Consider the following 17,098-nt stretch of genomic DNA (forward strand, 5'->3'; position numbering starts at 1 on the left):
TGAGGTGTGGGGTGTCAGACTGCCCCTAGTGGGGGATGTCTCCCAGTTAGGCTACTCAGGAGTCAGGGACCCACTTGAGCAGGGAGTCTGTCCCTTCTCAGATCTCACCCTCCGTGTTGGGAGATCCACTGCTCTCTTCAAAGCTGTCAGACAGAGTCGTTTGCGTCTGCAGAGGTTTCGGCTGTGTTTGTTATTGCCCTGTCCCCAGAGGTGGAGTCTACAGAGACAGGCAGGTTTCCTTGAGCTGCTGCGAGCTCCACCCAGTTCGAGCTTCCCAGCAGCTTTGTTTACCTACTTAAGCCTCAGCAATGGCGGGCGCCCCTCCCCCAGCCTCGCTGCTGCCTTGCCGGTAGATCACAGACTGCTGTGCTAGCAATGAGGGAGGCTCCGTGGGTGTGGGACCCTCCCGGCCAGGTGTGGGATATGATCTCCTGGTGTGCCTGTTTGCTTAAAGTGCAGTATTGGGGTGGGAGTTACCCGATTTTCCAGGTGTTGTGTGTCTCAGTTCCCCTGGCTAGGAAAAGGGATTCCCTTCCCCCTTGCGCTTCCCAGGTGAGGCAATGCGTCGCCCTGCTTCAGCTCTCGCTGGTCGGGCTGCAGCAGCTGACCAGCACCGATCGTCCGGCACTCCCCAGTGAGATGAACCCAGTACCTCAGTTGAAAATGCAGAAATCACTGGTCTTCTGTGTCGCTCGCGCTGGGAGTTGGAGACTGGAGCTGTTCCTATTCGGCCATCTTGCTCCCCCTGTGCCCTTAAGTCTTTATTTTGATTTTTTTTTTATGTGGTGAGAGACAGATGTCTAGTTTCATTCCTCTGTATATGGGTATGCAGTTTCCCAGTACTGTTTATTGAAGAGACTGTCTTTTCCCCAATGTGTATTCTCAGCACCTTTATCAAAAATAGATTTATTTTTGGCATGTGGATTTGTTTATGGGTTCTCCATTCTGTTACATTGGCCAGTATGTCTGTTTTTATGCCAGTACCATGGTATTTTGATTCTCTAGCTCTGCAGTATAATTTGATGTCAGGTCATGTGATTCCTCTAGTTTTGTTCTTTTGCTTAGGGTAGTTTTGTCCATTCTGGGTATTTTATGGTTCCATATAAATTTTAGGATGGTTGTTCTTATTTCTGTGAAGAATATTATGAGTATTTTGACAGGGATGGCATTAAATCTGCATATCGTTGTGGTTAGTATGGACATTTTAACATTACTGAATCTTCTAATCTATGAACATGAAATATCTTTCCATTTTTTCATGTCCTCTTCAATATCTTTCATCAGGGTTCTATAGTTTTCATCGTACAGATCTTTTACTTCTTTGGTTAAGTTACTTCCTAGGTAATTAAGTTTATGTGTGGCTCTTGTAAATGGGATTGCTTTTTAAATGTATTATTCATATTGTGCACTGTTGACATATAGAAATACTGCTGATTTTTATACGTTGATTTTGTATCCTGCAACATTACTGAATTAGTTTATTAGTTCCAATAGTTTTCTTGTGGAATCCTCAGGTTTTTCTACATGTGAGACCATATCATTGGCAAACAAGAATAATTTGACTTTTTCCTTTTCAATTTGGATGCCTTTTATTTCTTTCTCTTGTTTGATTGCTCTAGCTAGGATTTTCAGCACTATGTTGAATAACAGTGGTTAAATGGTCATTCTTCTTGTGTTCCAGCTCTTAGACAAAAGGCTTTCCGCTTTTCCCCATTCACTGTGATACTAGCTATGGGCTAGTATATGGCTTCAATTATGTTGGGGTATGTTCCTTTCATACCCATGTTTTTGAGAGTTTTTATTATGAAAGGGTGTTGAATTCTATCAAATGCTTTTTCAGCATCAATCAAAATGATTATATAGTTTATTGTTCATTCTGTTGATATATCACATTGATTGATTTGCATATCTTGAATCATCCTTGCATCCCAGAGATAAAGCCCACGTGGTCATGACAAAAAATATTTTTAACTTATTGTTGAATTCACCTTGGAATCATTTTGTTGAGTTTTTTTTTGTTTTGTTTTTTTTCTGAGACAGAGTCTCACTCTGTCGCCGAGGCTGGAGTGCAGTGGTGTGATGTGCCCTCACTGCAAGCTCCGCCCCCTGGGTTCATGCCATTCTCCTGCCTCAGCCTCCCAAGTAGCTGGGACTACAGGTGCCTGCCACCACGCCTGGCTAATTTTTTTGTATTTTCAGTAGGGACGGGGTTTCACCGTGTTAGCCAGGATGGTCTCAGTCTCCTGACCTTGTGACCTGCCTGCCTCGGCCTCCAAAGTACTGGGATTACTTTGTTGAGATTTTTGCATCAGTATTCATAAGATAGATTGGCCTGTGGTTTCTTTTTTCGATGTGTTGTCATCTGGTTTTGGCCTCAGGGCAATACTGGCCTCATAGAATGAGTTTCAAAGTATTTTCTCCTCTATTTTTTTCGTATAGTTTGAGGACGATTGTTATTAATTCTTCTGTAAATGTTTGGTAGAATTTAGCAGTAAAGCCATTGAGTTCAGGGCTTTTCTTTGTTGGGAGACTTTTTGTTATGGCTTCAATCTTGTTAATTGTAATGGTCTGTTCAGCTTTTGTATTTTTTCATGGTTCAGTCTTGGGAGATCGTATGTGTCTAGGAATTAATCCTTTTCTTCTAGATTTTCCAGTTTATTGACATACAGTTGCTCATAGTAGCCACTAATGATCCTTTGAATTTCTGCAGTATTGTAATGTCTTTTATTAAATCTGATTTTATTTATTCGAATGTCTTTTTTTTCTTAGTCTGGCTAAAGGTTTGTCATTTTTGATTAACTTTAAAAAAACAACTTTTCATTTCATTGAACTTTGTATTGTTTGCTTATTTAAAAATCATTTATTTGAGATGATCTTTATTTTTTCTCTAATTTTGAGTATCATTTGCTCTTGCATTTCTAATTAAGGTGCATCCTCAAGTTATTTATTAGAAGTTTTTCTTTTATGATGTTGGCACTTGTAGCTGTAAAATTGTTATTTGCTGATTCAATACTTGGATCATTATATAGTGACCGACTTTGTCTCTTTGTATAGTTTTTATCTTAAAATCTGTTTTGTCTAATTTAAATATAGCTGCTCCTGGTCATTTTTGATTTAAATTGATATGGAATATCTATTTCCATCTCTTCAGTTTGTTCCTTCGAGGCAACAGATAATTCAGTCTTTTTTTTTTAAATCCATTCAGCCAGTCTTTGTATTTCCATTGGAGATTTTAGTCCATTTATATATGTTGTTATTGATAGGTAAGGACATACTCTTGCCATTTTGTTATTTGTTGTTGGGTTGTTTTGTGGTCTTCTCTTCCTTTTTTTCTTTCCTTCCTGTCTTCTTTTTAGTGAAGGTAGTTTTCTCTGGTGATATTAGTTTCTTGCTAATAAGTTTTAGTTTATACATTGTATATTTTTTTGGTTTCAGGTTAGCAGGAGACTTGCAAATACTGTCTTATAACCCTTTGTTTTAAGCTGATAAAAACTTAACACCTCTTGTATAAACGAATAAATAAGCAAAATGAAAACTAATAAAAACTCTCTGCTTTAACTTCACCACCACCCCCACCTGTTAACATTTTGTTGTTTCGATTTATATATTTATATCTTTTCTTTTTTTTTTTTTTTTTTTTTTTTTTTGAAACAGGATCTCACTTTGTTACCCAGGCTGGAGTGCAGTGGCGTGATCCCAGCTCACTGCAGCCTCAAACTGCAGAGCCCAGGTGATCCTCCTGCCTCAGCCCCCCAAGTAGCTGGGACTACAGGTATGTACCACCACACCCAGCTAATTGTTTGTATTTTTTGTAGATATGAAGATAACTATGTTGCCCAGGCTGGTCTTGAACTCCTGAACTCAAGTGATCCACCCACCATGGCCTCAAGTGCTAGGATTACAGGTCTGAGCAACTGGAACTGGCCTGATTCTATTTATATCTTATTGTACTGTCTATGTCTTGTAAAGTGGTTGTAGTCCTTTTGTAACTTTTATTTTGGTTTTGGGGATACATGTGAAGGTTTGTTATATAAGCAAACTCATGTCACAGGGATTTGTTGTACAGATTATTTCATCACCCAGAAATTAAGCCCAGCACCCAATAGTTACCTTTTCTTCTTGTCTCCCTCCTCCCACCCTCCACCCTCAAGTAGACTCCAATGTCTTTTTCTTCCTTTTCTGTATTTATAAGTACTCATCATTTAGTTTCCAATTATAAGTGAGAACATGCAGTATTTGGTTTTCTGTTCCTGCATTAGTTGGGTGAGGATAAGAGCCTCTCGCTCCATCCATGTTCCCTCAAAAGACATAATCTCATCCTTTTTTATGGCTTCATAGTATTCCAATGTGTATATGTACCACATTTTATTTATCCAATTGGTTATTGATGGGCATTTAGGATGATTGCATGTCTTTGCTATTGTGAATAGTGCTGCAATGAACGTTCACATGCTTATTTTTTTATGCCAGAATAATTTATATTCCTCTGGCAAGATACCTAGTAATGGGATTACTGGTTCTAATGGTAATTGCGCTTTTAGCTCTTTGAAGAATCACCATACTGCTTTCAACAACAGCTGAATAATTTACACTTCCACCAACAGTGTATAAGCATTCCTTTTCCTCCACAACCTTGTCATGTCTGTTATTTTTTACCTTTTAATAATAGCCATTCTGACTGGTGTGAGATGGTGTTTTATTGTGGTTTTGATTTCCATTTCTCTAATGATCAGTGATATTGAGCTTTTTAAAATATGCTTTTTGGCCTCATGTATGTCTTCTTTAGAAAATATCTGTTCATGTCCTTTGCATACTTTTTAATGGAGTTGTTTGTTTTTCTCTTGTAAATTTATTTTAGTTATTTATATAATGCTGAATATTAGACTTTTGTCAGATGCATAGTTTGCAGAAGTTTTCTCCAATTCTATAGGTTGTCTGTTTATTCTGTTGATAGTATGTTTTGCTGTGTGCCGAAGTTCTCAAGTTTAATTAGATCCCACTTGTGAATTTTTGCTTTTGTTGAAATTGCTTTTGGTCTTTGTCATTAAATCTTTGTCTGCTCCTGTGTCCACGATGGTATTACCTAGTTGTCCTACAGGGTTTTTATAGTTTTGGGTTTTATATTTAAGCCTTTTATTCATCTTGAATTGATTTTTGTTTGTAGTGAAAGAAAGGGTTCCAGCTTCAGTCTTCTGCATATGGGTAGCTAGCCAGTTATCTCAGCAACATTTATTAAATATGGAGTCTTTTCCCCATTTCTTGTTTTTGTCAGCTTTGTCAAAAAAAGGCAATCAAAAATGTAGTCGTAGTTTTGCAGCCTTATTTCTGGGATCTCTATGCTGTTTTATTGAAATTCAAAGCACTAAATTTCTACATCAAAAAATTAGAAAGATCTCAAGTTAACAATCTAACATTACAATTGAAAGAATTACAGAAGGGAGGATGAATCAATCCGACAGCTAGAAGAAGATAAGAAATAAACAAAGTCAGAGCTGAACTGAAGGAAATGGAGGCACAAAAAAATTCTAAAGATCAATAAATCCAAGAGTTGGTTTCTTGAAAAAATTAAAGATAGGCCACTAGCCAGACTAATGGAGAAAAAAAGAGAGAAGATCCACATAAACACAATTAGAAATGATGAAGGAAATGTTACCACTGACCCCACAAAAGTAGAGCTAACCATCAGAAACTACTATATTGACAACTCTATGCATACAAACTAGAAAACCTAGAAGAGATGGATAAATTTCTGGACACATACACCCTCCCAAGACTGGACATGAAAGAAATTGATTTCCTGAACAGACCAATAATGAGCTCCTAAATTGAATCAGTAATAAATAGCCTACCAACCAAAAAGAGCCCAGAACCTGATGGATTCACAACCAAATTCTGTGAGATGTACAAAGAAGAACTTGTACCATTCCTACTGAAACTATTCCCAAAAATTGAGGAGAAGGGACTCCTCCCTAACTCGTTCTATGAGACCAGCATCATCCTGATACCAAAACCTGGCAGAGACACAGCAGAAAAAGAAAACTTCAGGCCCTATCTTTGATGAACAAGGCTTCATCCCTGGGATGCAGGGATGAAGAGGTTGGGTCAACCTCTGCAAATCAATAAATCAATTCATTATATAAACAGAACTAAGGACAAAAACCACATGATTATCTCAATAGATGCAGAAAAGACTTTTGATAAAATTTAACCCTGCTTCACATTAAAAATTCTCAACATACTAGGCATTGAATGAAGATATCTCTAAATAATACCAGCCGTCTATGACAAACCCACAGCCAACATTATACTAAAGGGGCAAAATATGGAAGCATTCTCCTTGAAACCAGCATAAGAAAACGATACCTTCTCTCACCCACTCCTATTCAATATACTATAGGAAGTCCTAGCCAGTCCTAGCCAGATAAATTAGGCAAGAGAAAAAAGTAAAGGTCATCCAAATGAAAAGAGAAGTCAAACTATCTCTGTTTATAGGTGACACGACTCTACATCTAGAGAACCCCATAGTCTTGGCCCAAAAACTCCTTCAGCTGATAAACAACTTCAGCAAAGTTTCAGGATATAACATCAAAGCACGAAAATCACTAGCATTCCTATATAGCAACAACAACCAAGCTGAGAGGCAAATCGCAAATGAACTCTCATTCATACTTACCACAAAGAGACTACAATACCTAGGAATAAAGCTAACTATGGAGGCAAAAGATCTCTACAATGAGAATTACTAAATACTGCACAAAGAAATTAGAGACGACCCAAACAAATGGAAAAATATCTCACTCATACTCATGGATAGGATGAATCAATATCATTAAAATGGCCATGTTGCCCACAGCAATTTACAGATTCAATGCTATTCCTATCAAACTACCAAGGACATTCTTCACAGAACCAGAAAGAAACTATTTTAAAATTCATATGGAGCTAAAAGAGAGCCGGAATAGCCAAGGCTATCCTAAGCAAAAAGTAAAGCTGGAAGCATCATGTTACCTGACTTTAAACTATACTACAGGGATACAATAACCAAAACAGCATGATACTCTTACCAAAAAAAAAGTTACTTTTTTATTCTTTCATAATTTAGTCTTTTTACTGAAAAGAAGAGTAGTTTATACATCACAGTTACAGTGTTATAATATTCTGTATTTTTTTGTGTACTTACTATTACCTGCTAGTTTTGTTCCTTCAGATGATTTTTCTTTTTCTTTCTTTTTTTTTTTTTTTTTTTTTTTTTTGAGATGGAGTCTCACTCAGTCACCCAGGCTGGAGTGCAGCAGTGCAATCTTGGCTCACTGCAACCTCCACTTCCCAGGTTCTAGTGATTCTCCTGCCTCAGCCTCCCGAGTAGCTGGGACTACAGGTGCCTGAATAATTTTTGTATTTTTAGTAGAGGTGGAGTTTCACCATGTTGGTCATGCTGGTCTCAAATGCCTGACCTCGTGATCCACCTTCCTGAGTCTTCCAAAGTGTTGGGATTACAGGCATGAGCCACTGCACCCAGCCCAGATGATTTCTTATTGCATATTAACATCGTGGTTTTTTTTTTTTTTTTTTTTTTCTGATAGAAGTACTCTCTTCAGCATTTCTTGAAGGACAATTCTGATGTTGAATCATTTTGTTTGTCTGGGAAAGTCTTTATTTCTCCTTCATGTTGATTGGATATTTTCACTGCATATACTATTCTAGGGTAAAAAGTTTTTTTCTTCAACACTTTAAATATGTCATACCACTCTCTCCTGGCCTATATATAAGATTTCCATTGAACACTCGGTTGGTAGACATATTAGAGCTCCATTATATGTTATTTGTTTCTTTTCTATTGTGGTTTTTAGGGTCCTTTCATTATCCTTGATCTTTGGGAGTGTGATTATTAAATACCTTGAGGTAGGTAGTCTTATTTAGGTTAAATCTGCTTGGTATTCTATAACCTTTTTATACTTGGATATTAATATTTTTGTCTAGGCTTGTGAAGTTTTCTGTTATTATCCTGCTGAATAAGCTTTCTACCTCTTTCTCTACCTCCTATTTAAGGCCAATTACTCATAGATTTACTCTGTTGCAACTATTTTCTACATCCTGTAGGTGTGCTTTATTGTTTTATTTTATTTTATTTTTATTTTTTGTCTTCTCTGACTGTGTATTTTCAAATAGCCTCTGTTCAAGCTCACTAATTCTTTGTTCTGCTTGATTAATTCTGCTCTTAAAACAGAATTAAAACTGAGCAAAGTCTGATGCATTTTTCAGTATGCCAGTTGCATTTTTCAGCTTCAAACTTTTTGCTTGACTCTTTTTAATTGTATCAGTCTCTTTGTTACATTTGTCTGGTAAAACTCCGAATTTCTTCTTTGTGTTTTCTTGAATGTTTTTGATTTTGCTCAACAAACAAACAAACCAAAAAAATCCCACTATTTTGATTTCTCTTTCTGAAGGATTACATATCTCTGCTTCCCCAGAATTGGTTCCTGATGCTTTATTTGGTTCATCTGCTCAGGTCATGTTTTCCTGGAATGTATTGAGACTTGTAAATGTTTGTCTTTGTATAAACATTAAAGAGTTAGGTAGTTATTGTAGTCTTTATAGTCTTGGCTTGTTTGTACCCATCCTTCTCAGGAAGGCTTTCCAGATATTTGAAAAGACTTGGGTGTTGTGATATAAGCTTTTTCTATTTTATGGAGAACCCTAAGCCAATTAACACTGTGGTCCTTGCGACTCATAGAGGTACCACCTTGATGGTCTTGGACAAGATCTGACTGAATTCCCTGGATTACCAGGCAGAGACTTTTGCTCTCTTCCCTTATTTTCTTCCAAACAAATCGAAAGAGACCCTGTTTTGGAGAAAGTAAGGGAACAGACCTCCTGGGGCTGAGGGTAGAGTGACACAAGCATCTCTGTGGCCACCACAAACAGGACTGTACTTGGTCAGACCTGAATTAGCATCTCACCCAATGCCTACTATAACCACTCCCTGGCTACTGTCTATGTTTTCTCAAGTCCGTGGGGCTCTACAATCAGAAGGTGGCAAAGCCAACCAGGTCTTTGTCTTTCGCTTCAGAGTGGTGACTTTGTCAAGGCCCCATATAGGTCCAGAGGTGATTTCCAGAACCAGGGACTAGAGTCAAAAACCTTAGAAGTCTACCTCACGTTCTACTGTACTGTGGGAAGTGGCACTCATACCACAAAACACAATCTTTCCCACTCTTCCTTCTCCTTTCCAAAGGCAGAAGAGCCTCACCCTATGACCATCACCAACGCACAGCTGTGGGGATTATTGGCAGACTACTGCCAATGTTCTTTTAAGGCCCAAGAGCCCTTCTGTCCACTTTTGGTGAATGCTGTGTGGCTTAGAACTCTCCCTCAGGGCAATGGGCTCCCCTGTATACCAGGGAAGGTTCATAAATGTCATCCAGGAGCTAAATCCTGGAATTGGGAACCTCAAGAGCCAACTTAGTTTTCCATGCTCTTGCAGCCAAGCTGGCACCTAAGGTGCAAAACAAACTCCCCTTACTTTTCTCTCCACTCTTCTGAAGCAGAAGGAGTCTTGCCCCATAGTCGCTATAGCTGGTAATGTACTGAGTCTCATCTGAAGCCAGCAAGTCTCAGAATTTCACCCAAGGCCCTGCAGTATCTGTGTATTGCTGCTGGCTATTCAGGGCCCAAGGACTCTTTGGTTAGAGGTGATGAATCCTACCATGATTGGGTTCTTCCCTTCAAGGCATTGGTTTCCCTTCTGGCCCAGGGTATGTCTTGAAATATCATCCAGAAGCTTAGACCTGGTAGGGGGGTCTTACTACTCTGCCCAGTGCCCTATTCTGCTGTAGCTGAACTGCTATCTGAGAAGCAAGAAAAAGTTCTCCCCTCTCTTCCCTCTGCTTTCCTCAACTGGAAGGAATGGATCCTTTTCGGAGGTGAGAGCTATACAGCCTGGGGCTAGGAGAGGGGTGATTCCAGCACTCCCTTAGCCACCCCATTGGTGTCTCAGGAGGTGCAGTCATTGTAGCTTAGATTGCCATTCAAGTTTATGAAGGGCCCCAGAGCACTTTGGCACAAGGTGGTGAGGCATGCATGAATTCAAGTTCCCACCACTGCTATCAGTGTCCCCTCTGACTAGGGTTGGTTTGAAGGCTCCCTCCATGGATGGGCATCAGCTGAGATTGGTTCTGTTTTCTTTTCTGTTGTAACAAGGCAGCACTGAGTTCAATACTTCACAATCACTGCGCCCTCTCTCTTCCCAGCATGCAGAAACACACTCCACGCCATACTGCTGCTACCAGGGGATGGAGGAGCGGTAGCACTGCCAACTCAAGGCAGTTTATCCTACCTCTTCAGTGTCTCTTTCAGTGACAATGAGTTATAACCAGGTGCCACAAGTACTCATTTGATTTTTGCTTCTTATAAAGGTGCTTTTTTTGTGTAGATAGTTATTAAATTGGTGTTGTGGGAGGGGATGATTGGCGGAGGCTTCTATTCTGCCATCTTGCTCCCTAGTATATTTCAGCATAGAGGTTTTTATTCTGCATGACATTCTTCCTAGTGGATACATGACTTTTATTTGTCAAATCCCACAGTAATGTACCACGCTAGAAAGTAAACCCTAATGTAAAGCATGAACTTTAGTGAATAATAATAATGTATTATTATTATTTGATCAATTGTAACAAATGTATCACAGTCGTGGAATATATTAATAATTGGATAAACTGGCAATGGGGGCAGCAGAAGAGATGGGGGAGGACATATATGAGAATTCTCTGTACTTTCTGCTCAATTTTTCTGTCAACCTGAAACAGCTCTAAAAATAAAGTCTATCTTAAAAAGAAAATGCCTTATCTTAAATGATCCTCTGACAATCTTTAGCAAATAAGGTTTATTCTATCATATTACAGATGACGATACTGAACTGAAGCTCACATATTAGTAACAGAAGAAAAAGGGAACTTCTGATTTACACTGAGGTACCCATTTGAGCTATTACCTCTCACCGTCTAGTAAAGGATAAAAGCCTAATATTATATGGTCAGGCATGTCCATAGACTCTAGAGCTGTTTTGTCCAATACAGTAATGACTGGACACATCTTTATGGCCTGCCCTAAGTTGTTATCAGAATGTGGGGGTTAGAAAAGTCCCTTAGGAACATAATTGAGAGGAAGAATCTTATCATAGAAGAGACAAAAACATAGAGAGAGGACACTAGCTACAAAATTCTTAGGATTAAGGGCATTTGTAAGTTTCCCACTATGCTGTTTCTATTACCCTTTTAGTTGCAATATTTCTTAGGTCTGAAAATAACTTGAATTAAATTTTTCTACAGTACTCGTTAAAGATACATATTCCTCGGCTCCCAATGAAGTACTAACATAGTTTCGTTCTGTATGGACAGATTCTAGGAACCTGTAATCTTAACATGTTCCTTAGCTAATTCTTTCATATAATTTTAAAATTTTCTCTTTTAGCTGGAAAAAAATCCTTAAAATAAAAAGTGCACATTTTTTATTAGTCATTTTGGTGATGGGGATGGTGACCAAGACACCGATGACTCTAGTAGATGATGGAATAATTAATAAAAAGGAAAAGTCCTGGGTCTTTAAAACCTGCTGAAATGAAAGAGAAAGATTCTTTGTGTGGTTGTGAGGATGAGTGGGGATACATAAACAAGATTGAGACAAAACGGGAAAGCTTTTGGAGCTGTGTAATAACACATTAATACAATAATATATTGAGTATTAATGCAGGATATGTGGAATAATACATTCCATTGCATTTCCCAACAACATCTATTTATCTAGGTGATGTTTTTCATGTTGACTTCTAGATGCATCATAATGTAAGAGAAAAAAACAGAAAGAGCTGAGTTTTATTATTATTATTATTGCTCTGCCTCTTCAAATTCAGGTGATAATGGCCCAATCATTTGACCTCACTAAATGTCAACTTCTTCAAATGTAAAATGAGTATGAGAGGAGCTTCTTTACCTCACTAGGTTAGGGCTTTCCTCCCTCACAAGTTTAGGTTAGATAATTGGTGGGGTACCACATTAAAAATGTAAAGTAATACCTGAATATAAGCTCTCACAATAATGTCAGAGCTAAAAAAATGCCTTGGGGTAGGAAATGGCAGACAGCAGCAGGATTTAAAAAAGGGTGGAGAATGAATTATCAGCATTTTCTCTCTTCTTTCATACTAGCATCTTGGGCTTTTTTGATGACTTTGTACTTAATAGCCATATTAGAGGGAATCAAATTATGTCTCTAATTACCTTAAACTTAATAACAAAATCAAATCATCTGCCTCCATTTCAAATTACCATTTATTTCCAAAGCAATGACTCTGAAGTGTCACAATACCTTCAGTACAATGGGGTAAATGAAGCCTGGAGAAGGCATCCTAGGATGTTACTTTTTGTTCCATACTTTCCATGGGTCTGGAGCTTTCTAAGAGAATTAAATAGAAAGCATCGATTCAGCATTTCCCAGTCACAAAAATGGGGATTTTGTCTAAATGGCCCATGAAGCTGTTTCACATTAAATGCTCTCTTGTGTAGAATCTTTGTTAGAGGAAACATTATGGGACCATTTACATAGCAATTATTTCTAGTCAGGTGTAAACAGTAACCTCATCTACTTTAGGAAACTGTTATAAAGTTCACTTAGTCTCCCATCTTCTTTCATGTGTCACCACACTTCCACATGCATGTTGTCTGGCAGAGTCAATATCTTCATACCTTGTATTGATAAGCTCTTAGAGGATCACAACGGTCTTAGAAGGGAAAAGATAGAGTGTTTCTAGAAAAGCTTGCTAGAATTTGAGGGAATTTGCTCATGGTGGGTCAGGTAGCATTCTCAATTATTTCACATGAGTACTGACATTCATCCTTTCTGGGGTTCCTGGCAGATATTGACTATTTGTATGGAATTCTTTCTCACTGAATGAAACAAGTCCTCAGAGTCCTTCTCGAGACTAGACTGTACTTATACACTAGCAGTTAATCAGAGTTGGCACAAGAGGTAAAAGTGTTTTGTAATTTTGGATATGGAAATCTCACAGGCTTTAAAAATCCAAGCAAACCTCTTGTAAATAATGGCTTTGAATACCTAAATAATGACTCTTATTCCTAAAATGAGGTAATAATATCTACAGTAAAAGGTTTTTGTGAGGAATGAATGAGTGCATATGCACATGCATACATGTACACACATGCACACACATAATCACGCTCAGACATACAGCCAAGTATAATAGTAGGCACTCTGATGTTACTTCACATGCTATACATATCGGCAGAACTGTCTACTTCCCGTATGATCACTTGGAAAGATGAGGTCAAGCCAATAGCCTGATTTGTCCTCTAAAAGTTCCCAGCATACTCAATAAAATCAGGTCCTGGCATCAGTAACTGTGGTAGTTGCCAAAAGTAGTCTTAGGTATTAAGATATTATCCATCTTATTTAAGAATAAAAAATAGCTGGGCATGGTGGCTTGTGCCTGTAGTCCCAGCTACTTGGGAGGCTAGATGAGAGGATTGCCTGAGCCCAGGAGTTTGAGGCCAGACTGGGCAACATTAAGAGGCTTCTCTCTCACTCTCTCTGTCTCTCTTCCTATTTCCTACTCCAAAGCGTTATTTTACCCCTGACATTAGTATGATTGTGATAGCTTATTTTCAGTTGTCACTTTATATTTGTTAATGTAATATTCCACCAATTATCTAACCTAAACTTGGTATTAGTCTAACCCAATGAGAAAGTGAGAAAGAGGCAAATGACTTAGTTACCAGATCCCAAAGGAAAGGAAAAATAACATAGCAGATAAAATCCAGTATTTATAGAACCATTTACACATGAGAAAATTTGAGACAAATCCAGAATGTAGGAAATTCAACATGACAGCTGTCCTGAATGCTTCCCAAAGTCAATATTGTAAGAAAAAACAAAAAACAAAACAAAGAGTGGAAATTGGTCTTCCAAAGAGATTAAGGAGATATACAACTCTAATGGAATGTGTGAAACATAATTGAATTTTAATTCAAAAAACAACTATTAAAATATATTTTCAAAAGCAACTGGGAAAATTTGGAGATGAACTGGATGTTAGTAAGCCTGTATTTCCTTGGGTCTAATACTAGTGTTATAATTGTGTGTGGGAGAATACCCTAGTATTTAGAGATGAAATGTCATTATACCTGAAACTGATTTTTGGATTATTCAGCAGAAATACACACAACACCTCCCTGAAAACAAAACAATGAAACACACAAGTACTACATTATATTGAAAAATCAAATATAGAAAAATGTTAATAGTAGTTGATAAGAGGTGGATATATGGATGTTCATTGTATTACTCTTTCAACTTCTCTATATGTTCAAAATGTCTCCTAATAATAAATATTTTTAAAAATTGAAGTTGTATTGCCCCAGTTTGAATGCTGGCTTTACTTCTTATGTACATGGCCCTGGGCTGTGGACTTTACTATTTTGTACCTCATACTTGTCACTTGGTATTGGAAATAATAATACTGTCTTTCTCAGTAATTATTATAAAACCCAATGATCTAATACATGTGTTCTTCTTAAAACACTGCCTGAAATGTTAACTTTCACTACAGAATAGAGAAAGGCTGAAGGAAGTGCTGATCTCAAGTAGAAAAGTGGACAGAGAACATTGCAAATATCACAGCTTCTCCTTCTTCTCTATCCTGTCCATCCCAAATCTCAAGCAATAATGATATCCAAAACAGAACATCCACATTCTTCAAAATGAATAAGTTATGCCTTAGTTAAATTCCTTTCCAATTACCTACTTTGTGAAGGGTTCTTCCCTATCTACAGGAGACTCTAGGGATCACAGCATCCTTGCTGAGATCGGCAGCCCTCTCTCCAGTCCCACACTGCCAGCTGCATTGCCTGCTCCTCGACTGCTCTGGATTTCTTTGTTCTCCTTGCTTTTGATAGCTGGAGTTGTTCATTTTGTTAAAAATCCAAGTATGTGTTTAAAATTTTGTTATTGTAGATACAACTTTTCAATATGTTTGTAATGGGAGAATTTTCAGGATATCTCGTGTCGCATTGCCAGTAATAATATCTAAGTGAGCATAAAAGGGCAGAAAATGTTCTTGTACGTCATTACTTGGATCTGAAAAATTCTCATTATGTATGTAACCAAAGTTATTTCAGGTCCCCAAACAGGATAAATCAAAGAACTTTTCCTTCCCCAAAAATATAAATATAAAGAAAAATGTCACTGACACTTGGAAAATATATACTAACTTGAAAGAAGTCTTGTGTTACAGATTGGGAAATTATCAGATTATAAAACATAGGTAAAATCATGAGGTCGAATAAAATTATTGTGAAAAAAAATCATCCAGAGTACAAGATAAAAATATGGGGAGAATTTGGAAAATTTCAAATTTAAGCAGCAGAAACAGCAGCTACTACAGAGGTTGAAAGGAAATATTTTAAAACACATATACACATACACACATATGTCTATGCACATACATATAGACACACATATATATACACATGCATACATTATATTCACACAGAGTAAATTTTTATAGAAATAGGTAATTTAATTTTGTAAGTCAAAAGAGTGCTGGGTTTTATATAGCAGGCAGACCTTAAAATTTACAAACAAAAGAGACAGTAATTAAGATAAAAATTGAGAAACGGTGATTGGATTTCATCAATAGGGAATAATTGATAACTCTTATGAGATGAGTTTTAGTAGAATAACAGATAGGACTGAAAATGTAGTGGATTGATATAAGCAGAAATACAAAATAAATTGTGGAGTTCATACCTGTTCTTTCCTGTAATCCAGAAACAAACATACAAATCTTACTGTGTATCACCATTAGATTCTCAAAAATTAATACATCCCAAACTAAATTTGCTCTATCTCTGTCTTTTCTTCTCCCTCCATCCGCTGAAATTGCCCTTCTCTGATACTCCATATCTCAGTTAATGTCACTACTGTACGTTCCATTTGTAATATGAAAACTGTTCAATTGAAGATGAGAGTAGATAGTGAGACTTTAACAGCTTCAAAAACACTCACTCATGCAAGTAGGGGTAGTTCTACCATTTTCTGGTTAGTATAAGCCCTCAGTTTCTGGGGATGAAACAACTTGTGGAGGCAGAAAGGAGGGATAAAACCATTTTACAAAATTTTCAGCCTGTCATTTTGTTACACATGGCTTGTTCAAGGGATTGATTGCAATCCTTATCTCAGTATCATAGCTGTGGAGCCAATACTTTTCCCAGATTTAGATAAGCAGTTGGGTCTTACTCCTGGGGGCTGTTTTATTTTTATCTTTCTCAGATGATTCATAAATATTGGAGCAGAATCTATGTCTATGGTCAGCTAGCTAAGCGTTATTTTGCACTAGAAGTCACCCCTCTGATTTATTTCTTTTCCTCAAATACAGTATATATATATATATATATATATCTTTAGGTTTCCAAATAAATTGATTAAGGTATTGATTAGGATTGCACTATTCTGCAATTTAATTTTGGAATTTGTATCCCAAATACACTGATGATGTCATTAAAGAAAGTATCAACTCAATCAACTTGTTCAAAGCCAAGATGTGATGTAACTCTTTTAGTGGTAATACGATAAGCAAATATATGCAGTCAATTGCATAAAGGGGACGAAAGTACAATGGAATCAAGAAAAGGATGTAGTTTCCGGGTCTCCAACGTCCCCCATAAGTGTGTAGAGTTGTGACTGATTTCCTCTGGCAAAGTGGCCGTTCTACCAGTTTTCCCTTCCTGACCACTTTCCACTTTACTTCCTGACCCTTCTGGTGAGTACCTGCCTTTCTGCTCGGCAAATGTAACAAATAGTTTCACAGCAACCCAGCTTATCCCTCAGTGTTCCCAGGGAGACAGGGCAGGGCAGGTCAATTTTGTAGAAGCACCCTCAGCAGCCCAAGCTCCAGCTGTTGAGAGATCCACTGAAAAACAAAAATGGGCTGGGTGAAGTGCCTTATGCCTGTAATCCCAGTGGTTTGGAAGGCCTACACAGGAGGATCACTTGAGGCCAGCAGTTCAGCCAGGAGTTCAAGACCAGCCAG

This window comes from Macaca nemestrina, chromosome 9 (assembly GCF_043159975.1).
Source record: "Macaca nemestrina isolate mMacNem1 chromosome 9, mMacNem.hap1, whole genome shotgun sequence".
Taxonomy (NCBI): Eukaryota; Metazoa; Chordata; class Mammalia; order Primates; family Cercopithecidae; genus Macaca; species Macaca nemestrina.